The 23,986-nt window shown below is 42.1% G+C and overlaps 2 pseudogenes; both read left to right on the forward strand.

The window, feature by feature from the left end:
- The first annotated feature begins 1,563 nt into the window (after nt 1-1,563).
- Nucleotides 1,564-16,224, forward strand: LOC132870288 (protein Hook homolog 3-like; annotated as a pseudogene).
- Nucleotides 16,225-19,408: 3,184 nt separating this feature from the next.
- LOC132870702 (NACHT, LRR and PYD domains-containing protein 12-like) overlaps nt 19,409-23,986 on the forward strand; it is a 64,402-nt pseudogene continuing 59,824 nt past the window's right edge.

The following is a 23,986-nucleotide window of genomic DNA, read 5'->3' on the forward strand; positions in this document are numbered from 1 at the left end:
CATTTGCAAAATTAAATTTTGAGTTGGTGAAAAAATAAATGCTATTCATGTTATCTATTGGCCTATGTTCCAAGTTGCAATTAGGCTATGAGCACAGAGTAGTGTTAATATAGGCAAACTCTGAATGTAAAGTTGCAGTGATATTTATATTGTAGCAGTTTATTTAGAAAGGAATTTACAGAAGATATATACGTAATTGTGATTATCAAGTATGCGTATGTGACAACACATCATGTAAAAACACCACATTACATAATAACCTGAAAAAATGTAATACATTTTCACCTGTAATAATATGCACATTTTTTTGTGTGTGTTAAATATTTGTTGAATGTGAAGGGTTGCAATTGATTAACTTGTGTCATTCTTGTATTTTAGAGCCACAGCTACATCCTGTAGCTCAATGAGGACCTTTGCGATTGGATGTGAGGTTCTGTCTGCGGAAGTGTTGTGGGTACTTGATGTTATGGAAAAGCACGGCTCCTTCAACAGCTGCTCGGGGAAGAGTGACCTTTTTCGTCTTATGTTTCCAGACAGCAACATTGCCTCAAAATTCACCTGTGGAGATGACAAAGCAGCTTACTTGACAACCTTTGGTATTGCACCACATTTCTCATCTTTACTTTTGTCCAAAGTTAAATCTGCTACTGACTATGTTTTACTTTTTGATGAGAGTTTGAACCATCCACTCCAAGCGAAACAGCTTGATGTGCATGTAAGGTTTTGGGATGGAGACTTTGTCAGGTCAAGATACTTGGACTCTCATTTTCTTGGGCATGCATGTGCTGCAGACCTCCACTCACAACTAAGGGCCAGCTGCAACAGTGTTGGAATACACAGTCTTTTACAGATATCAATGGATGGTCCAAATGTAAATTGGAAATTGTTTGACACGCTGTCTAAGGACTTGGAAGAGGAGACTGGGTCCAAGCTCCTCAACATAGGGAGTTGTGGGCTACATATACTGCATAATGCATTTCAAGCTGGCAGCTATGCAACAACTTGGGACATTGAACACACTCTTGACAGTCTTAACAGTCTTTATTGGCTTTTTAAGGACTCCCCAGCCAGACGTGAGGTTTACACCTCAGTAACAGGTTCAGCTGTCTTCCCCCTGAAATACTGTAAACATAGATGGCTAGAAAATGTTCCAGTCCTTGAAAGAGCCATTACGATATGGCCACAAATTCAGGCGTATGTAGCTGTGGTGAATGCTTCAAAAGTGTCACACCCAAAGAACAAGTCCTTTGAGTCTGTGATGAAGGCTTGCACCGACCCTTTGTTTCTAGTCAGAGCCAATATCTTTCTTTCAATTGTGCAAGAGTGTCATCCTTTCCTTTTAAAATATCAAGCCGATAAGCCTATGCTGCCTTTCCTGGCTGACGATCTTTTCACCACAATGAAGCATCTTCTCCAGAGGTTTGTCACATGACACTTTTGAGAGAGTGAACAGCCCCATGAAGCTCGTCTCTGAGGACTTTAAAGATGTAGCAAATCACAAGGACACCTCGCGGATCAACATAGGATTTGTTGCAGACAAACTGTTTGAAACAACTGAAAGACATGAAGATTAGAAAAAAAGTTTCTGAGCGAGATGTCTTTTTGGTCAGAAAAGAAACTAAAGACTTCCTCGTCACAGCAGTGACGAAGCTACTGGAGAAGTGCCCTCTAAGGTACACACTGGTAAGAAACCTTGCATGGCTAGATCCACAGAAGATAAGAGAAAAGCCTGACATTTGTGAAAAGCAACTGAGGCAGTGCCTACATGTAATCTCCAGTGCTGGACACGTCCGAGAGAACCAGTGTGACCAGATCCTTCATCAGTTCAAGGATTTTGTGGTTGTCTGCAAAACGAATGATGATGCCATACAGTGCTACTCCAGATTGGACACATTTTTTCATGCACTGCTCTCCAAGGAGCCGGGAATGAAAGCTCTGTGGACTCTTGTTCAGAAAGTTCTCCTCCTCTCCCACGGTCAGGCCTCAGTAGAAAGAGGATTTTCCATAAATAAGAACATTGTTGTCACAAATATGAGGGAAAGAACAGTGGTGGCTCAGAGGGTCATAGTAGACCACCCCCATTATGTGGGTGGGGTAGGTAATGTGACTATGACAAAGGAACTTCTACATTCTGCATCATGTGCAAGGCAACACTACCATGCATTCCTTAATGATGAAAAGAAGAAGAAGGAGCATGGACAACAAGCACTGAAAAGAAAGGCAGAGCAGGATGAACTGGACCAATTGAAGAGAAAAAGAAAGCAGATTCAGACTAACATAAAAGCACTTCTCACATCTGCAGATGAGTTGGCAGTGGAAGCAGAAGCCACTGAGGGCATGTCCACCCTGAGCAAATCTAATGCCTTCAGACAAGCAGCGAGAGAAAAAGAGAAGGAATTAGAGAAATGTGACAAAGAAATTGAAAAGAAAACCAATGTAATAAAGAGCTGAGTATTTAGTGTGATTTAAGTATGTTTGAGAGTGCATGTGTGAATATGTCTGTTAGCATGTTTTCTTATGAAAGACTATTGTGAGGATTCTGCTCCATCTCCAGTTCCATCACTCAGTTTTCACTGCAACAGAGATTCATTGTGGGTGACAAATCTGTGAGTGCATTTGTGAATGCATGTGTTACCATGCTTCCTTATGAAAGATTATTGTGAGGATTCTGCTCCATCTCTAGTTCCTTCACTCAGTTTTCACTGCAACGGAGATTATTTTCCATTGTAAGTGACAGAATTTTGACTTTTATGCAAGAAAATTGGGCGGCACGGTGGTGTAGTGGTTAGCGCTGTCGCCTCACAGCAAGAAGGTCCTGGGTTCGAGCCCCGGGGCCGGCGAGGGCCTTTCTGTGTGGAGTTTGCATGTTCTCCCCGTGTCCGCGTGGGTTTCCTCCGGGTGCTCCGGTTTCCCCCACAGTCCAAAGACATGCAGGTTAGGTTAACTGGTGACTCTAAATTGACCGTAGGTGTGAATGTGAGTGTGAATGGTTGTCTGTGTCTATGTGTCAGCCCTGTGATGACCTGGCGACTTGTCCAGGGTGTACCCCGCCTTTCGCCCGTAGTCAGCTGGGATAGGCTCCAGCTTGCCTGCGACCCTGTAGAAGGATAAAGCGGCTAGAGATAATGAGATGAGATGCAAGAAAATTGTGCTCATGATCAGAGGTTGAAAAATAAATGTCAACAAAGTTCCTTTATGTGATTTGTCAGAGCTCAGTTTGTGTTTTATTCAATATTTTCCTGGGATGTATTACAAAAAAGGTGGATAAGTGGCAAACCTGGCTAAGTAAAGCTAGAGGTAGTGGTAAACCTGCAACTAGAGGAGCCTGAAGTCCTCATTCTGTTAACTGAACAATGCTGTTATTACATTATTATTATAATTACATTACATTTAGTTGTTGCTTTTATCCAAAGCCACTTACAGTTATTACAGGGTACAACATGGTTACAACCTGGAGCAATGTGGGGTTAAATGCCTTGCTCAAGGGCACTGCAGCCATTACATACTGGTTAGGGTGGCCACATCTGCCATCTCTTGGTATGTGGACAAAATGTGATCTACAGTGGAACTAACACAGGGCCTTCATAAAACACAATAGTAAATACAAAAAATGCCATAATGACTGTTTTCAGATTAGAAGCTTCAGTAAACTTCTGTGTGCGCACAACATACAGGGTGTCCCAAAAAAATGTATACACACTTTGAATCATTGTGAAGTAGGTGTTTATTAAAATTCATTTCATTTTCAAGGTGTAATAGAATTTACAGACATCACTTTTTATTGTTTTATCACTGCCTCTAACTGATGTTTATAGTCTACGCTATGAGACCTGCAACAGTCACTGAAAGTGAATGTCCAAAAATACCAAGAGGATTGAATGTGATTTGCATTGTCAGCAGTGACTGGACCGGAATGGATGTCCGTTTGAGAACAGGCGGTGACTAAATAATAAAATGTCTGTAAATTCTATTACTCTTTGAAAATTACATGGATTTTAATAAGCACATACAGTACTTTACAGTGATTAAAAGCGTGTATACATTTTTTTTTTCGGGACATCCTGTATGTGCTTGACATCTTCACACACCTGTGTTCTAATGTCTTGAAGTGTGCATCAGATACGTGTGCGTCAGAGTGGCATCCTGTATTTTGTGTAATGTGTATATATATTTATGACAAAAACAGGGCACTGATACAAATTTTAGGCCAAGCTAAATATGGTATGCATTTTGGTGGTATGTCATAATGTGAGTACCTGTTTGATTTTCAAGTAATTCTTTTAAATATATGAGTAGTTGTTTGTTCGCTGAAGTCTCCAAACCTGAGAATTTGAGTATGGAAAAAGTCTGGAATTTTAAATGTGAAAATGTGTAGGAACCCTGTACAAGTGCAGTCATTACTCTGAGGTGAATGTGAACAGAATGTGTCTTGTCTGCCTGACACCAAAACGCAGTGTAAAGCTACACCATACCTTTCTGTGCTACAATATTTAGTCACACATTCAAAACCAGAATACATTTCGTATGTTTTTGAGATGTAGGCCAGTGTTCGATATAATAAGGCTTTGACCTTAAAAGAATCTTTTTATTATCAGGGATGCAAACAGCGCGCCTTTTGGCGGATGCCGCCTTTTTCACGGCTGAATCGCGGAGATCCAATTTTTTTTTTTAAGGGGGGGCCTTGGAGTGTCTGATTATAATTTCATCAAAGTAAGTTCTGTATATAAGCAAATGCCGTTACAGTCCATGAAATAGGAAGTATAAGTATGAGAAGAAAACAGTAAATCAGAAAGCTGCGCACGTTTGCGCAACTTTCGCACAAATGTTCGCAGCTTTCTGATTTACTGTTTTCTTCTCATACTTGTACTTCCTATGTTTCATGGACTGTAACGGCATTTGCTTATTTAGTAATTTTAATACAGAATTTACTTTGAAATTATAATCCGACACTCCAACGCCCCCCCCCCCCCCCCCCAAAAAAAAAATCGGATCTGCGCGATTCAGCCGTGAAAAAGGCGGCATCCGCCAAAAGGCGCACTGTTTGCATCCCTGATTATGGACAGCATGAGAGGGAAAAAAGGTCTCAAGCACTTTTTAGTGAGCTTTTGGACATTCGGTGTTTTCGTTCCAGCTGTCTATGCTGATGGAGGAGAAGTCGTCACTGTAGACGGAGCTCCAGTCGTTAAAGGAGAGACTGAGTCGCTGTGAATCTCAGGATGCCTCGACCACCATCACAGGAAAAAAGCTGCTGCTTCTTCAGAGCCAGATTGAGCAACTACAGGAGGAAAACTACAGGTAAGGCTTCTTCACAGAGCTCCACGCCGAGGCCCGTAGGCACCAGACTGCAAATGATTGTGTGTGTGTGCGCATGTAGACTGGACACCAGCCGTGATGACCTGCGTGTACGGAATGAAGCTCTGGAGAGAGAAGCAACCGACCTGCAGCATCGTGATGAGGAGCTGACGAGCCTCGCCCAGGAGGCTCAGGCGCTTAAAGATGAGATGGACATCCTTCGGTACAGCCGCACTTTTATCTCCCTTTTGTTTTACGCTGTGTTTATCACAAAATATAGTACTGCTATAAAAGGGCTGCACTCAAAACCTTATGAGCAATTAATAGCACGAATAACGAGCTGATTTTAACTGAATTGTTTGAAGCCAGTAAAGGGAATTTCGCTGGAGGAGGAAACTCGGGGTATTGGAGAGATCTTCAGGTTAGGCACATGGGTAAAAAAAAAAACAGTTTGTTCTGCCTCTCAGGCACTCGTCGGACCACGTGAGCCGCCTGGAGGCGCTGGTAGAGACGTACAAGCGTAAACTGGAGGATTTGGGAGACCTGCGCAGGCAGGTGCGTCTGCTGGAGGAAAAGAACACCGTGTACATGCAGCGTACCTGCGAGCTGGAGGAGGAGCTGCGCAGGGCCAATGCAGGACGCACACAGCTGGACTCCTACAAGAGACAGGTACAGCCCAGCACACACATGTGGGACAGCTGTGAGCACGTCTTCATCTTGGAGAAGTAATGAGAGATCCTGGCGTGTCATCGTATGTCTTACGCCGAGGAAAGCAGTGAAATGTCCTGCTTCGTGACGCTTGCCTTTGTGTCTCTTCTGCTTGAGCAGGTGCACGAGCTTCACTCCAAACACTCCTCAGAGGCCGTGAAGGCTGAGAGATGGCAGTTTGAGTACAAAAACCTTAACGACAAATACGAGGCTCTGCTGAAAGAGAAAGAGGTACGACACTGACTGTGGGGGGAGTGCACGAGTGTGTGCGCATGTGTTGGTTATACTATAATTTCAGTCATGCCTAAGGTGTGTGTATATACACGTATAGAGGTTGATATCTGAGCGAGACACACTGAGGGAGACAAATGAGGAGCTTTGCTGTGTTCAAGTCCAGCAAAAGTGCCTCAGTCAAGCAGGTTAGTCAAGTTTGTGTTTGTTTGTTTTTTTTTTTTGGGGGGGGGGTGTTTTTGAGTAGAGGGTTAACCCCCCCCCCCACCCCCCCCCACCCCCGAAAAAAAAAATCCTTGGTTGGTTCTGTAGCATGCATTGCCATTTTCTTCTTTAGGGTTTTTGGTGGTTTGTTGCCACCGACTGGGCTGGAGTGTGGAATGGGGGGGGGGGACTGATTTATTCTTTTAGCTATTTCTGTTTCATTTAAATACCTTATGATAGTGATTTTATTTTTTTCGTGGTCTAAATCCTGCGCTCTGATTGGCTGGTGAGCGGGTCCGTATCCTACGTACCGTTACGGACCCCAGTTATAGACCTCTGGCGACTCGCTCGTTCACAACAACAGCAAACATAGTAGTATTTTTTGTCAACTTTTTTTTTTTTTTAAATATAAGATTTATTTATAAGTATCAAAAATCTTATAATTTTTTGCCAGCATTTCTCAGGAGAATAGCATTAATTTTACAGCATGGATAGCGATAATGACAGTGTTCACAGCGAAAGCGAGTTTTACTACCCTGAGGAAGAAGAAATAAAAGAAAACATTTCAGGAGAAAGCTAAAAACCTCTAACTGTTGCTAACGCCGAGCAAAAACATGGCTGAATCCTGAATGACTCCTATTTGTATAAATAGGGGACTACATAGGCGGCAAAATGTAGTTTTTTTTTTTTTTTTAATCTGCCATGGAAGTGCACTTGTATACTGAGGAGGAAGCAATTTGCATTACAGCCGTGAATGAGGATTCAAAATGGCAGCTCGGCTCGTTTTCCCCTTTCGGGCGCTCTCGTTTTCTGTTAGAATTTGGTAAAGAAAATAATAAATATATTATTTACCAGCTTAAGGTCGGTCTGTATGGTGAAATACCGTGACCTCGGCCTTGAATGCTGACCTCGGCCCAGAGGGCCTCGCTCAGTACTTTCAAGACCTCAGTCACGGTATTTCACCATACTGACCTCCCAGCTGGTATATGAGCTGATATCCTAGTAGTAGAGTAGCCAATCAGAGCATGTGATCGCTGGCATCCAGTGAATGTGGATAGAATAAAATATATCCTGTAATATTTTATTTATATTATATTTAGCAGACAGTCTTACCCAGAGCAACATACAAAATGCTTAGAGAAGCTTGGGGAGCAGTTGTGGGTTGGATCCCTTGCTCAAGGGCACTTCAGCCATTCCTGTTGGTGCAGGGAATCGAACTGGTGAGCTTTTGCTCCCAAAGCAGCTTCTCTAACCATTAGGGCATGGCTTCCATGAATAATAAACAAAGTATAATAATTCTTATTATTTTGGTTATTGTTTAACAGCTCGTACGTGGGCTTGTATGGTGAATCTGGCACATAAGCCAAGTCAAAGTCCTTCCTGCACCACGCGTGGCACGTTTGGCGCCACCGATCTCCGTTTCGAAGCCCTCGGCCTCTTGCTTATATTACATAGCTAGGGTTACAGTGGGGGTTAGTCCTCTGGTAACCACGAGAGTTTGACTTCCCACTCGCATCTGTATTGCAGCGTGCCTTGCCAGATGGCGGTTGGCACCATTTTTATGATGGTCTTTGGGACGACCTGACCGTGAGTGGAACCACGAGGCCACTCATCGGTTCACTTGTAATCTAAGGCTAATAATTAAAAACCGGAATTACAAATGTAGGATTGTTGAATAATGTGGTGTGTGTTTTTTTTTTTTAAAGTGTTAAATTAACATTTATGGAAGTCGGAGGCTTGTGGTTAGGAGCGGTGTTTATCCGTCTTTGTAAATTTAGCCCCTGATTTTGGTAAAATTTAGGTGGCCAAACGTATGAGAGAGTGATTTTAATAATGAGGAGGGTTTAGATGACCGTTGTGTGTTGTGGCTGTATGGTGAGTAATGTTAATGAGTTTGTCTCTGTGTTGATGCTTGTAGGTTCTCTGGGTTCTGACGGTGACACAGTGGGAAACCTGGCATCGGAGATCATGCCCACAGAGTTTAAGTAAAAACACGCACGCACGTGTCCTATTTGTACATATGTAGCTGTTAAAGTTAAAAATGGCTCCTGCAGCTAAATTATTAACGGGGTCAGTAGCAGGACTGAGTCACTTCAGTTGGATTTATTGATGTATTAACGTCTTTAAAAAAAAAAACATTGTCCCTCCTGTCTGTGATGCATCATGCTCCACTAACGGTCGTGGAGAAGAGGATAGATCTGTGAGATGTAAGAGAATATTGTGTGTGTGAGAATATATTCTATTGCGTGCATGTGAGAGAATAGTATTGTTTGTGTGTGGGTGTCGTTCCAAGTGTTTTTAAGAAGTGCAAGTGAGCATACCTTTCAAGTGAGTGAGCCGAAGTTTCAGGTGTTTGTGCATTCACATTGTTTAACTGTTGTTTTCTCCATTGTTGTTTGGCCAAAGATGGAATTGAACAATTCTGCTTACAATGTGACTCCCCAAGCAGAGAAAATAATAATTAAAAAACCCTGTTGCATTGGATTCTGTGTGTGACTTCATTCACATTTTCACATTGTTACACTGGATTCAAACGTTGTGACTGCATTCTGATTGTCACGTAGTTACAAGTTGATCCGATCCTTATATTGTGTTCTGAGTGTGTGAATGCCTGTCAAGGAAAAGAAATGAAGTACTTCTACTAGAATAGTGTTTTCTGGTGAATGTTTATAAGAACAATAAGTTACATTAAATTATATAGGTTTTTTTTTTCTTTTTTCAAAAGAGTACATTTTTGCGTGACTTTAGATTTGGTCTTAATTTTTTTGGAACATGGTATGAAAAAGTCTCAAGTCTTAAATTTAACTTGGACAAACCTGTAGACACCCTGCTTTCTTGTCTCGCTCACTCTTCTGTTTGTTTGTTTTTTCTCTCATTCTTTCTTGTCTCACTCATTCATTCTTGGGTCTCTCTCTCTCTCTCTCTCTCTCTCTCTCAGGTTGAGTCAGCAGCAGATAGCCGAGCTGCGTTCTCAGGTCGAAGACCTACAGAAAGCTCTACAGGAGCAGGACAGCAAATCCGAGGATGTGAGTGTGCTGCACGCCCTTAATTTGCATGTACACTCTTTTTGCTGGTTGATGCTTTGTTAGCAATCACTGACTCTCAGGAGTGAATAAAATGTACACCGTTTCCTCTCTCAGCTCCAGAGTAGTCTGTTCGTTTCTTTAGATTTGCACTGCAGCAACAAGGTCCATGTAGCTCGCAAATTATCCGGTTTACAGCTACAAGTGTAGCATCCTGTTTAAATCATCACACACACATGCGCGCTCTCCGTCTCTCTCTAAAAGACGGCTGATCTCAGTGACTCCATTGGGATATAAATGGCTTCTTTAAGTCTGTGTTAATCAAATTTGAAGTGTATTATCAACAGAGTTAGTTCTTCCAAACTTGAAATGTGGAAAGCCACGCCCGCTACCAGAGTCTGATCTTGGTGTGGAGAAACACCAGACTGAGAGTCCTGAGGAAGAAACGAGGTGGAGCTGTGAAAGCTTTTAGCTCTAACATCATAGTCTTTTTTTTTTTTTAAATGGGTAAGTGAATAATAAATACAGCGTCAGAAATGATCTCAGGAAGATCCTGAGCTGAATGTTAAGGTGGGGGTGGGGTGATTTTAGACGTGCAGTTTGATTTGTTAGCGCTCCGTTAGCGCTGTAGCTCCGGTTGAGGAGATGAAGTTGGACACGCGTCATGACCTGGCTGATTGATTTCGTTTGAGCTGAAAGGGGAAATTGTGTACTTTATTTGATTTTGATGGTGCAGTCTGTGTGAATACTGATGGATGTGTGCACAGGTACATAATCCAGTTCATGATTTGGCTTGGAGGCTGAAGTGTCGTTTTTAATTTTTTTTTTTCGCTTCCCTGCTTGTTTTAGAAACGCAAATCGTAAAATGTAATCAGATCGCTACAGCAGTTTGCTCTGTTTGTGTTGTGTTTGAATGAGAACACCTTGTTTGCTTTGCATTTACAAATTAAACTGCTGCTTGAGTCTGTCTCCCTGCCAACCCCACGCAATCGACCAATCATCTTCTGCTTAGGCCATCGTAAGTACCACTCATCTGTGCCTGTCTACTAGCTATTAAGAGCTATTAAGTGTACATTAGGGGTTGCACTAAAGACCGGACTAAAGACTAACAGCGGTTTGGTTTGTTTGGTTGTTGGTGTGAATTACAACTCGACAGTAAAACTGAGAGGTCGTCATGCAACCCCGAATGTATGTTTGTTTTTTGTCGATTAAAACAAGGGTGTCGGACTCCAGTCCCATCCCAGAGCAAGTGTTACCACCTTCAGTGCAAGTCTACTGGCAAAGAGGGACGTCATGGTGCATTAAACCCCAAACCACAGTAATAATACTGTACATCAGGTGTTCACTTGTTCTGATTTGCACTATATATATACACACACTGTGTTTGTCAGGTGAATTTTGTTTGTGTACTACAGTTCTCAATTCTGATTGGTCATAAGGTGTTGATGCAAATCACAGGTTTATATTAATACCCTACACTACCATTCAAAAGTTTGGGGTCACTTTGAAATGTTCTTATTTTTGAAAGAAAAGCACTGCTCTTTTCAATGAAGGTCACTTTAAACTAATCAGAAATGCACTCTATACATTGCTAATGTGGTAAATGACTATTCTAGCTGCAAATGTCTGGTTTTTGGTGCAATATCTCCATAGGTGTATAGAGGCCCATTTCCAGCAACTCTCACTCCAGTGTTCTAATGGTACAATGTGTTTGCTCATTGCCTCAGAAGGCTAATGGATGATTAGAAAACCCTTGTACAATCATGTTAGCACAGCTGAAAACAGTTTAGCTCTTTAGAGAAGCTATAAAACTGACCTTCCTTTGAGCAGATTGAGTTTCTGGAGCATCACATTTGTGGGGTCGATTAAATGCTCAAAATGGCCAGAAAAATGTCTCGACTATATTTTCTATTCATTTTACAACTTATGGTGGTAAATAAAAGTGTGACTTTTCATGGAAAACACAAAATTGTCTGGGTGACCCCAAACTTTTGAACGGTAGTGTAAGTAAAGAGAAATAAGTCAGTCATTACTTTAAGACACGGTGTCTTTTAGTTAATTAAAATAAAGAAAAAACATCGAATTTGAAGGTGTTTCTAAACTTTTGACTGGGACTGTAGATATAAATTTATGGCATGTTACAAAAAATAAAGAAGAAATCCGAGTCATCGGTGCTCAAGTTAAGTCACAAGTCCTTAAAATTGGGGCACGAGTCAGACTCGAGGACTACAAGCTTGGCTCATGGCCACACACACACACAGAGACTGGTCAGGTGCAGTGACTGTAGGTTTGGTCCACAGTGCGTTCCGATTGAAGAACCTTTTTGTTGATGTGACAGTGATCAGGTTTAAACTCCACTTGAAGGAATGTTTTAGGAATCTGCCTTTTAACATGTTTAACAAACAAATTTAAAGAACATTTCACTTCATATCTGTGTTCATGAACTTGATATTGACTGACTGACAAGGCTCTTATTGTGTGTGTGTGTGTGTGTGTGTGTGTGTGTGTGTGTGTGTGTGTGTGTGTGTGTGTGTAGCATGATTTTGAGAAGAGCCGATCCAGACATGATCAGGAGGAGAAGCTCATAATCAGCGCCTGGTACAACATGGTAAGAAATCTCAGTCTGATCTCTAACAATATTATTACTTTTTACCCTTTAACCCCATCATTACAGCTTTGGACCTTGAACTCGATGAAGTTTCTCTTCTTCGTTGTGAAACTCGTTTTCTTTTGCTCTGATTCACTGTTCAGAGTCCATCAGCACATCTGCGGTTTTTCACACTTGTAGCTCAGACTCTCAGATTTGGCTCTTCAGATGTATCGGAGTCATCATTCTGTACAGATCACACGCCTGTGGCAGCACAGACCGTCTGTGGGTGTGGGCTTTGCTTTTTTTTTTTGCTTTTTTCCCCCTCTTGAGTTATCGTTTCCATAGTAACTAGCAGCAATATATGTGTACTGGACGCTCTACATCAACAGGTTTGAAAACTCGTGTTGTGGTTGACAGTGACGTTTTCAAGTCAGGAGATGTTTATTGAAGGTTTATAGAAGGAGTCTTTAGCGTCAGCGCTCTGTAACAACAGTTAGAGGGAACGCTATAACTTTTTTTTTTTTGGTCTTTATAACCTTTAAAGCTGAACCGCCTTTCAGATTTTTCAACTGTAGGTCATAAATTTTCCCGACACCCAATTATTTTTGTTTAGTGGACCAAAAGCTACTGAATTCGAAACCCAGACTTCCAATTTTATTCGGGTTTTTTATTTTCTTTTTTAAATGGAACAATTTAGTGAGTTTAGAGCCACGTGGCTTTACATTCTCTGCCTTTTTTTTTTCCTGCTTCACCATGACCCAATACAACATACTACATCATGCATCACATCACGTGGTGGGCTTTCCCCATTCACGCAAGGCATTGTGGGATAAAACTTTGAAACAGGAGAGAAAAATGGAGGACGTGAGTGTGCGAATGAAACGTGAAAGAGCGACTACAGTAAACAGAAAGAAAGCGAGAAGAAAAGACGTTATGTTATATACGAAGGAAACGCAGGACCAAACTAATAAATATCGGCGCTCAGCGAGCACCTTGGTGTGATCAGCTGTTCGTTTAGCGACAGAATGATGGAACTGTCAGTGCACGCTCAAAGGGAAACCTGCGCATGCACACACACACGGACTTCCTCTGTCTGCTTGACTGTGTGATTTCATGCACATTATTTGCTTTAATCCCCTCAAATTAAAATCACTTCCCAGCCACAGAATGGCCTGATATTTTGTGAGATATTGCAGAAATAAACGCATCACAATTTCAGAGGGAACTAAATTTCACTGGTTTTATGAAATCGAAAGGCCGTCTCGCTTGAAGAGAGAGGAAAGAGAGGCTGGCGAGGGAACGACTGTTTATAGCTGCAGTAGCGTGCAGGATAAGTATAACACGTTTTGTGGATGTTCAACATTTGAATGTAACTATAAAAGGGTTAAATAAAAAAGTGATAGAAAATGGTACATTTTGGTGGATTTCTGTAAAGGGAATAAAATACTTGAGGGTTTGCTTTGTCGCAGTAGTAACAGTAACTCTGCTTCATCATACCATCACGTTGCTGATTATTTTCCAGGAACTGAATGACTCAACAGATTGATTCCTGCTCTTAATTAATCCCTGCCTCCTGGCTGTGTTGTAGGGAATGGCTCTCCATCAGAAGGTGGCGAGTGAGCGCTCTGGTGTTCCTGTTCACGCTCAGTCCTTCCTCGCACAGCAGAGGCAGTTCACACAGGCACGGAGAGGCCTGGGCGCTCGCCTCCAGCCCAGATAACACTAACGCCAGTTTAATCAGCCAGTGTGTGACTCCTGCCTTAAACTCTCCTCTCGCTGCTCTGCTGTGAGACACTTCCTGTTCCTCCGCAAGCTGTGACCCGACATGCTGCTGACTGACTGCTGGAGTTCATCTCTCTTTTATTTTTAACCCTTTTGCTGTGTGGAGAACCCAGAGCTCCTTCACCTCATCTTAAAGATGGATGTGAGCGAGGAAAGGGGGAATGTTGTCATCTGTCCTTTCCTCTCTCCTTTCATGTAATCAGATAAACAGGGTTCGGTTTAAAAGCCCTTTCATCTTCCACGGCGATTAAACACAGAGTCGAATCTTTCGATCTGCAAAGTAAATGTTTCTGAAACTGCTCGGCCTCCTGATCAGTTGGGAATCGAAGGGTTTTTAATGGAAGAGTTTTTGTTGTTGATGCGCTTTACTACTTTTCACTTTCTATTTCTAGATATTAAGCCGAGTAGTGATGATAATGATGTTGATGATGAAGGATGTGGCTGATTTTACATTTTCTTGCATGACTTTGGTCTGAGATTTCATTAACATTTTCCTCTAGTTTTTATTTTTTATCTCTTTTTAACTAATTGCTATTGTGATTTTTATTTTTTATGACTAACACTAATTCCTCTTTTCTTTTTTTAACCCAATCTCCCTTTATCACCTTCTCAAAGGTAAAACTGTGTATCCGGTGATGAAGTGTCTTTGCTTGAGTTGAATGTGATGCTGTTATTGAGAGGGTTTGACCGGGACACTGTGAGAGTGAACACAGCTCGGTGTCTTTGTCTCAGTGACCGTTCTTCCCTGAGAGAGCTCACTAGTCCACTTCGGCACATGGATGATAAAATAGCACGGCGACATTCTATCGCTCCACGTTTCAATCATGGAACATGCCTCGTTTATAAAAACACACACCGGTGAACTTGTGTTCATGTGACCAGGACGGCTTATTGTTGGAGCATGTAAACATCATGATTTATCAGAACACAAATGGAGCACTGGAGCTTCAGAGCAACAATCAAAGAACATAAATGGTGGCGTTGCAGAGCAAGACCTTTCTTCAGCTCTAATGCGTAGTTCCTCAACTTAACTAAAACTCACTTTCTGTTCCAGGGCGTGAATTACAAATGGGAAATGCAGAGGTGGGCGATATGACAGTGTTATTAATATCACAATGAACGACATGAGGGTTCTGAGAGTGCTGGTGGTCCGTCTGCGACACACACCATAACACACGCTGTCGCTGATTGGATGATCCTTCCTCTTGTTCCGTGTGAAATACTTTTTTTTTATGTTTAATTTTGTGTATCGTGTGAAAAGTATTGTGATGTTCTCGTGTTGCTGTATCGCCCATCCCTGCGCGACTCATCACCTTTCACGCTGATCAGAGTCCGACGAGCCGAGCGTCAGGAAGCGTGTATCATTTTCCAGCTGTTCAGATTCTATCCGAGTGAAGCTGCTGTGATCCGTGTGGACCTCAGAGGGATGAAATGACGTCACATCCGCCGCTGCCGTGTCACAAAGCCGAAGAGTTTATTCGGTTCAAAGCCTTCCGGAGTTTCTTTTTAACTGATGAACCTCCAAAATGTTGGTGCGGTGTGTGATCCTTGGGCCGAGATCCGAGAAAACACAAATCCTAAAGCAAATGCCGTCACTGTCCAACCGCTGGGGATGAGTCAAATGTATTTATTTTTTCCTCCTGCAAATATTAAATGATGTCCTATGAACTGAAACGAAACAGTTTTGAGTCAGATACGTGCATTTATAATGAACTGAGAAGGAGCTGCTCTGACGTGCTGTTTGGTGAGAAATGTGATGAACACGATGTTCACTAAACTGCAGTGAAGCACCAACTGAGCAAAACTCACTACATTTACGGATAACTGGAGATTTTGGTTTTAGGGTGGAGGGTTTTTTTCCCCCACAAATATCTCAGCTGAGTGACTCTTTAGCTCAGACAAGCTACTATGGAGATTTTGCTATTTTAAGTGATGAGTACCAAAGTATGCTGCTTTTTCTCCTTTTTCTAAAAGCTGTGAATGAAGGTACATCATATTGACACGATGTTTAGATTTAACACTAAATAACTGTTTTCTGGTTCCAAAGTGCTTGAAGGAGAAAATGCAATGTGGCTCGAGCTGAATGAGTGACCTGTTAGCTTCCGTTCACCGGGGGTGTGTGTGTGTGTGTGTGCGCGCGCATTTTAGAACTGTAAGATCTTTTAATGAAACACTGCTATACAATGTGTTTTGTGTGTGTTTTTACACTGGACACTTGTTTCATACTGAGGTGTGTTGATTCTATTTGTGTTTATTATTTTGGTGTGTGTTGTTATGAATGTACCAGGGAGGGGGTGATGGGTCGACACTCAGGTTGTACACCACATTAATATTCAGCATTTTTGTCCTGCAATAAAAATGTGATGGACAGACGGTTCCAGAAAACAGAACACAGTTCGTGTGTGTGTGTCATTAATGACTCTTCATTGGATTTCTTCCTGACACTATAAAGTCACATTTATAGAGCATTACATCACAGTGCTGCTGAGTTCTTCACTCTGATGGGTCAGAAGGTGTTGATTCTCCTTTTTTAACCTGGGCCCTATTTTCCCATCTCTTTGTACCCAAATATTTACCCAGGACGAAAATGATTGAAATCGGTCCAGTATTGAGTTAGAACTCTGCAACTGGCAACCACTAAATGTCTGTACAAGGTAATTCTACAGGGCAAACATGTGATGACTGAGATGTAGTGATGGCCAGATGAAGCTTCATGAAACACCTGAAGCTTTCCAGCCAGTTGTGTTAAGAAGTGCTTCATTTCTCGAGGCTTCACTTGCTCACTAGAGACACCTGCTGGTCAAACGAATAATCACAATCATCCAGACAATCCAGAGGCTGGAGCACAGCGGTTCATCAAACCAGGGTTATAGAAAGATACATCTGGAAATATATTCTAAATATCTATATTCTGAATATAACTTAGAAATTTAACAAATATATACAATCATTTTATTGTGGGCGGCACGGTGGTGTAGTGGTTAGCGCTGTCGCCTCACAGCAAGAAGGTCCGGGTTTGAGCCCCGTGGCTGGAGAGGGCCTTTCTGTGCGGAGTTTGCATGTTCTCCCCGTGTCCGCGTGGGTTTCCTCTGGGTGCTCCGGTTTCCCCCACAGTCCAAAGACATGCAGATTAGGTTAACTGGTGACTCTAAATTGACCGTGAATGGTTGCCTGTGTCTATGTGTCAGCCCTGTGATGACCTGGCGACTTGTCCAGGGTGTACCCCGCCTTTCGCCCGTAGTCAGCTGGGATAGGCTCCAGCTTGCCTGCGACCCTGTAGAACAGGATAAAGCGGCTAGAGCTAATGAGATTTTATTGTATAGAATTAGTATATTTCATATATATTCAATGTCTTATACAGTGCTCAGCGTAAATGAGTACACCCCCTTTGAAAAGTAACATTTTAAACAATATCTCAATGAACACAAACAATTTCCAAAATGTTGACAAGACAAAGTTTAATATAACATCTGTTTAACTTATAACGTGAAAATAAGGTTAATAATATAACTTAGATTACAAATTTTTCAGTTTTACTCAACTTAGGGTGGTGCAAAAATGAGTACACCCCACAACAAAAACTACTACATCTAGTACTTTGTATGGCCTCCATGATTTTTAATGACAGCACCAAGTCTTCTCTGCATGGAATGAACAAGTTGGTGACCTTTTGCAACATCAATCTTTTCCCATTCTTCAACAATGACCTCTTTTAGTGACTGGATGGAGAGTGATGCTCAACTTGTCTCTTCAGAATTCCCCATAGGTGTTCGATTGGGTTCAGATCAGGAGACATACGGTACTTGGCCACTGAATCACTTTCACCCTGTTCTTCAGAAATCCAACAGTGGCCTTAGACGTGTGTTTAGTCATGTTGGAAAAGTGCATGATGACCAAGGGCATGGAGTGATGGTAGCATCTTCTCTTTCAGTATAGAGCAATACGTCTGTGAATTCATGATGCCATCAATGAAATGCAGCTCCCTGACACCAGCAGCACTCATGCAGCCCCACATAAGGACACTGCCACCACCATGTTTCACTGTAGGCACCAGGCATTTTTCTTTGTATTCCTCACCTTTGCAATGCCATACAGTTTTGAAGCCATCAGTTCCAAAAACATTTACCTTGGTCTCATCACTCCAGAGTATAGAGTCCCAGTAGTCTTCATCTTTGTCAGCATGGGCCCTGGCAAACTCTAGGTGGGCTTTTTTGTGCCTGGACTTTAGGAGAGGCTTCTTTCGTGGACGGCATCCATGCATGCCATTCCTCTGCAGTGTACGCCATATTGTGTCATGGGAAATAGTCACCCCAATTTGGCTTTCTACTTCTTTAGATAACTGCAGTGAACTTGCATGCCGATTTTCTTCAACCCTTTTCATCAGAAGATGCTCCTGTCGAGGTGGTAACTTCCGTGGACGACCTGGATGTCTCTGTGAGATGGTTGCAGTTCCATCTTTCTTAAATTTCTGTACCACTTTTGCTACAGTATTCTGACTGATAAGTAAAGCTTTGCTGATCTTCTTGTAGCCTTCACCTTTGTGGTGGAAAGAAATTATTTTCTTTGGGGAATTCTGAAGAGACAAGTTGAGCATCACTCTCCATCCAGCATCCAGTCACTAAAAGAGGTCGTTGTTGAAGAATGGAAAAAGATTGATGTTGCAAAGTGTCGCCAACTTGTTCATTCCATGCCTAGAAGACTTGGTGCTGTCATTAAAAATCATGGAGGCCATACAAAGTACTAGATGTAGTAGTTTTTGTTGTGGGGTGTACTCATTTTTGCACCACCCTAATTTGAGTAAAACTGAAAAAAATGTGTAATCTAAGTTATATTATTGACCTTACTTTCACGTTATAAGTTAAACAGATGTTATATTAAACTTTGTCTTGTTAACATTTTGGAAATAGTTTGTGTTCATTGAGATATTGTTTAAAATGTTACTTTTCAAAGGGGGTGCACTCATTTACGCTCAGCACTGTATAAAGGAATTGAGTAGTGTAATAGATCATAATAATGGTATTACTACAGCTCCAGCTGTGTTTAGTGAGAAGGAGGAAGCAATGTGCTTGTGAAACTGGACAGAAGAGCCTGTGGGACTGATGTGTTTGTGGGACTGATAATTCAATGGGACTCACAAATAACATCATGACTTTACTCTGCTCTAACATTACAAACTCTACAATAGATTTAAATACAGAAATGAGCAACAATCCCTGTGAAAAATGCCCAGAAACAGATTGTGCCACAATAGTTGTGTTTTTATACAAAGAAATGAGACCAAAGTGCCGTTTAAATACAGATTTATTATATTTAGTTGATCTTACATCCAGGTTTATAGTTGGAGAATAAAAAAAATGTCGGAGTGTCAGTTTACACGCGAGGCGGTGTTTGTTAGCGGTCACGTGGTTTTATACACCTTGATACTCGCCTCGATGCCGTGATTCATTTGGCGCGCGCTCTCAGACTCGACACATGATTCAAAGACTCGGATTCATCTGACCATCACGAAGTCAACTAAAAGAGCCGAATCAAAGAGTCGATTCATTCCCTGAACGGCACATCACTCGGAGTGAATCAGTTCTCCTGAAGTGAAAGTGTTTCTCTTTCAGCTGAGGCGCTGTTATGTTGCTGTTGGGAGAAAATAATAATAAAAACTCCAACTCCAGGCAGAACCGGTGAGATTAATGAAGCCCAGCATGGAGTGCTGAGTAAAAGTGAGTGATGTGTTGGAGAGAAATGTGGTTGTATTTGACTGAGCTCGTGTAAAAACAGCAGTAAAACTGCGGAACTGAAATCACCTGAGAAGGTGTTTAATGGCTAAATACAGGAGCAATGTCCTGCATCAGTGACCAGTGTTTTCTCATAAGGAGTGTCTTTAGGCTGCTTTCTTCCCTCTGCATGTTTTTTAAACACATGTTGTTTTCACTGTGTCTGTTGTGTAAATTCCAGCATTTCCATTTAAAGGGACTGACTGCAAAGGCATCTGAAATTTGTATGTATTTTATATAATGTGTGTGTGTATTAGTGTATGGAATTTTCCTATGTCTCTCAAGAACAGTATCATGCGGAAGAGATTTGATCATTGTGATGTCTCATCTCATTATCTGTAGCCGCTTTATCCTGTTCTACAGGGTCGCAGGCAAGCTGGAGCCTATCCCAGCTGACTACGGGCGAAAGGCGGGGTACACCCTGGACAAGTCGCCAGGTCATCACAGGGCTGACACATAGACACAGACAACCATTCACACTCACATTCACACCTACGGTCAATTTAGAGTCACTAGTTAACCTAACCTGCATGTCTTTGGACTGTGGGGGAAACCGGAGCACCCGGAGGAAACCCACGCGGACACGGGGAGAACATGCAAACTCCACACAGAAAGGCCCTCGCCGGCCACGGGGCTCGAACCCGGACCTTCTTGCTGTGAGGTGACAGCGCTAACCACTACACCACCGTGCCGCCCCTCATTGTGATGTACTGAAGGTTATTTTTGTCTCATGATAAAGAGTTTTGCTGAACTGTGGTGTGACCGGTTAGACCTGTCTGGGGTTTAGAAAACCTGTGTGGACATGGAGTTACTCAGGATTACACTCACTGATAGGAATGCAGATCTAACCAGTGAACATTGTAGTTATATGGACTGTATGTATAAAGACAGCATTCAGATCTTTACAGAACAAAGGATTTGCAAACAGACGCCACAGGTTCTGCAGTTGCTGTGCCCAGTTACCAGGTGGAAATTAGTCAGAGAACCTCTGATGGTTTGAGTGTCTGTACGGTGAAATTGTTTGCCATAATGTTGGCATTAGAATGGACTGAACAGGTAAACTGCAGAAATATATTAATCTGTAATGATTCCGTGTCAGCACTTACAAGCATGAAGACAGCTTCAGCTAGAAATCATCAAGATCTGCTTTATGAAATCTTGTTTACCAATTCAAGAATGGTTAATCAGGGGAAAATATCACATTTATTTGGGTCCCAGGACATTCAGGCATCCAGGGGAACGAGAGAGTGGACAAACTCACAAAAGAAGTAGTCAAAAAAGAAACTGTTGAAGCGAGCATCAAATTCTCAAAATCAGAGGGAAAAACATAGTGTGGAGAAAGGCAAATCAACAGTGTCAACAGCTATAAGATAACGGGGGGAAAAAGGGAGACATTTGCACTTAATCCAAAACAAAATAGGTACATTAAGAAGCAGGGTATCAAACCAGAAAGAGCAAATGTTTATTTACTTTTTATGACTGGTTCTTTTTGTACATACAGTGATATCATGCATTCAGTGTGACCAATAAACTCTCGTGGAGTTGTGACCGTCAGCCAGTTCAGACTTTAAACCAACTTTTGATATCACAGACGCTGTGCTCCCCTGGGTCTTTTGTTTACTCGCGTAATGCCAGAGGAAAAGAAAGAGAGGGAAAGGTGCTGGAGTTCTGTCCTGCTCATGACACAGAATCAGGAAGTCTCCTCTGCCCAGCATCCTGCTCACTAATGTTCAGTCTTTGGACAACAGACTGGATGAGCTGCGTGCACGGATTAAACACCAGAGGGACATCAGAAACTGCTGTGCTTTGGCGTTCGCAGAGACGTGGCTGGAGCCCTGCATTCCCAACTGTGCAGTCACACCGGAGGGTTTCGCTGTTTATGGGAGGGGTGTGTGTGTGCTTTATGGTTAAATCTTCATGGGCCACGGATGTTTGCATCTTAGCAAAGTATTGAACTGAACTAGATCCATGAAACAAACGATGAATATATAATTTTTCTGTTACTGCTTCTGTATTCTTGTTTCTTTCTCTGGAAAATCAAAATATTAGGGGTATAACTCCATACTCGCTACCGTGGAGTCGAGCCCCTGCATTCTAAGGCTAAGATAGCAAAGCACTAGCGAGAATGATTTAGTTATCTCTCCAGAAAAATGACACGTCATCTAACCTTGCTCTGTCTTGCAGTTGCACTCATTTGGCAGGCTTTCCTTTTCTTTTCCACTAGTGGGAGAACGGAGTGCGCCATGTTTGCCCATTCTGACTTGTTTTGGTTAAAAGTAGGTCAGACACGCCCCACGGTGGTCACGTGATGTTGTTTACTTGCTTCAGCGATCTCCAGAATCGTAAAATATGGGACACTTTTTATCTTGGCAAAACGTTTCCACACAGGATACACTGTGCGTGCGCATCAGTGAAACATCTCGAAAATCCAACAGCAATAGGTATAGAATGTTTTACCCAGAATTCAACTTTGCAGTCAGAACCTTTAACTGATGTAGAATTTTTTACACACCAGATTCTCTGTGTTCTTGGCCATGCTGATGGGAAACAAAATGAGGAAATGTAACCCAAGGAGCTGCTGACTCTGGGTTATTATTGGTTTGTTCCTGTGCCTTTCAGGGAGACCGTGAGCTGGACTAGTGAATAGAGTAAAGTCTGGCACAGAAAACAAGATGCCACGTCTCAGCATTTTCAGCACAACCAAGGCCGGATTAACTATATGGGCCTGCGGCACAGTGCCCAGGGGCACTAACCACTCACAGACAGTGAGGGAGCACCACATGACAGAAACTTGAAAAATATTTTTCGTGAATGTTTGTACACTTAAAATGGTTATACACTTGACATTGTTAAATAGTCATATATAATTCATTATGAACACTAATTTCATAAGAACAACAGCAATCATAATTCTGAGCAAGAGTGGCCTATGTGACCATTAACCCCCCTTTCCTCAACCTGTCAGTTGAGCCAGTCCACCTACGGTGAAATGTATAAATTTTTTAAAAACCGCAGTAGAAATGAAAAATGGACAGACATCAATTGAGTGGTTGTGCGAAGAGGAAAATAAAAAAAAGACTCCAGGCGTGTAGCTGCAATTAAAAATGTTCCAGTGTTAGATCGGTTTTTAATAAAAACATCGACAACTGCTGTCACGACCAGAGCTGAAGCTGAAGCTAGTGAAATCAGCGATGCTAGTGAGGGAGATGGCCCTGCTAGCACTAGCCGGGGAGATGCTACAACCACAGCCAGTGTTAGCCGAGGGATCGGCGACGACGAGGATCCCCTTGAGGAAGATGGGAGCGAGGGAGACCCCGGGGAGGAGGATATGTGCGAAGCCACTTTAAGCCAGGTAGAGATCAGTTCACGCGTGCAGGGTGGGGGGGGGCACTTGAGGTATAGTGCCCAGGGGCACCGCATTGGCTTAATACGGCACTGGCACAACTGACAAAATATATTTAGTATCACGGTCCATGTGATCCCTCAGTAAAAACAGATCATGGATCGTTCACGGTGTAAAACGGTCATATCACACACACCCCTACTTTAGGCTCACAGAAATCATCCCTGTTTAGTGCAACTGACTTCAGACTGACTGACTTCTGGATCAGAATTTATTCAAACTAAAACCCATTTAATGCTGGTAAAGAGAAAGTAGGATTAGACTTAAAGTAGCCCTTCTATTAACTACAGATGATTTTATTCACCTCCTGGTTCAGCTTTTTTAGTGAAGGCGTCACAGCTGACCTGCTTGGACTTCAAACTGTGTCTCCTCCTTTCCAGCAGAGGTCTCAATCCCCCGATTACTGAACTGCTCACATCACCACCTGTCTAGACAGACACACACAAACTCTTGTCTTCTGCATCTGATGGGACATGATGCTACTGCATAACCACTAAAACTACTCTTCGTCTGAATCCTCCTGCTTCTTAAGTTTGGAGTCTTTCGCATGTGCAGTTCATTCGATGTGAAAGATTTTTTTCCTCCAAGTTTAACAAAATGTTTGTAATTTTTTTTCCACTGATTTTTAGGAGTGTAATTCATTCACTCCAAGAGCTCAGCGTCTTCAGGAATCAGCAGTGAGTCCATGAGCTGTGTGTCCATACACTAATATTCAAAAATGGAGAGCCATGATCTGGACACAGATAACATGACCCCACCCTCAAAAAAGCGGTAAGCTGCCATGTTCTAATATTTTAGTTATTAACTGTTCATATCTGAAATATGGAGTGAGGATATCTGAAAAGAGAAATTTAACAAAAATTTATACTGAGAATGAAAAGTTAAGTCACCACTTGAAAAAAAATGCCAGATTCTGTTCATTGTTAGTAAAATTATGTTCTTATAAAATTTAAAAATGCAGTCGGATGAGACAATACACTAAAGC

This window comes from Neoarius graeffei, chromosome 22, assembly GCF_027579695.1.
Source record: "Neoarius graeffei isolate fNeoGra1 chromosome 22, fNeoGra1.pri, whole genome shotgun sequence".
Lineage (NCBI taxonomy): Eukaryota > Metazoa > Chordata > Actinopteri > Siluriformes > Ariidae > Neoarius > Neoarius graeffei.